A 1,397-nucleotide genomic window follows, 5' to 3' on the forward strand; every position below is an offset into this window, starting at 1 on the left:
CCTTTGCAGGATATCCAGTACTCTCAGTTGGCTGCGGGAAATCCCTGTCCGGATATTTTGTGAAAGTCGTCGGTAGTTGTGAGCAGAGGTGCGTCGTATACAGCCAATGAAATTAGTGCAGAGTCATTTAATGGTTTCTCTGAGCTGTAGACACAGTTAACAGGTAGGTCAACCCCGATTATTATCGCCATTGAGTTGGTGACGTTGATAAGACTACCCGAGGCCATGCCATATGCAGCTATCCAACCCAGTGCTTTGCCAGAGTCGTCGACGTTGCGAGTTAGAGGCACCAGGTCATCAGCATACGTTTGACACTGAGGGGACAAAAGCAGTTTCACACCGTCTAATAATGTGCAGGGCCTCTTTTGTCCTACGTAGTGCAGCATCTCGACGTGGCATGGACTCAGAAAGTCGTTGTTAAGTCCCCTCCAGAAATATTGCCGCTATAGCTGTCATAACTCCGAACGTGTTCCATGTGCAGGATGTCGTGCACGATCTGACCTCTCGACTATGTCCCTTGAATGTTCAATGGGATTCATGTTGGACGATGTGGGTCGCCAAATCATTCGCTCGAATTATCCAGAATATTCTTCAAACCAATTCCGAACCTCTGTGGCCTGGTTACATGACGCATTGTAATCCATAAGAATTCCATCGTTGTTTGGGAACCTAAAGTCCAGCAATAGCTGCAGATAGTCTCCAGGTAGCCGAACATAGCCAGAGGATCCATTCCATTACACGTAAACACAGCCCACACCATTACGGAGTCACCACCAACTTGCACACTTCCTTGTGGACAACTTGTTTCCACGGCCTCGTTGGGTCTGCGCCACACTCGAACACTACGATCAGCTCTTATCAAATGAAATCGGGACGCATCTAACCAGGTCGACAGATATGGTTACAAGCCCAGGGAGCGCTGCGGGTTATGTCGTGCTGGTGTCAAAGGCACTCGCATCGCTCATCTGCTGCCATAGCCCTTTAACGCCAAATTTCGCCGCACCGTCCTAACGGATAAGTTCGTCGTACGTCCCACATTGATTTCTGTGGTTATTTCACACAGTGTTGCTTGTCTGTTAGAACTGACGACTCTGTTCCAGTGGTGATGGGCTCGGCCGGTAAGTGAAGCCAGTCGGCCACTGCGTTGTCCGTGATGAGAGGTAATGCCTGAAATGTGGTATTCTCGGTGCGTTCTTCACATTATGGATCTCGGAATACTGAGTTCCCTAACGATTTCCGAAATTGAATATTCCATGCTTCTAGATTCAACTACCATTCTGCGTTCAAAGTCTGTTACTTCCCGTCGTGTGGCCGTAATCGCGTCGGAAACCTTTCCACATGAAACATCCGAGTACAAGTGACAGCTACGCCAATGTACTGCTCTTTAATGCCTTGTA

Source organism: Schistocerca cancellata, chromosome 4 (genome assembly GCF_023864275.1).
Source record: "Schistocerca cancellata isolate TAMUIC-IGC-003103 chromosome 4, iqSchCanc2.1, whole genome shotgun sequence".
NCBI lineage: Eukaryota > Metazoa > Arthropoda > Insecta > Orthoptera > Acrididae > Schistocerca > Schistocerca cancellata.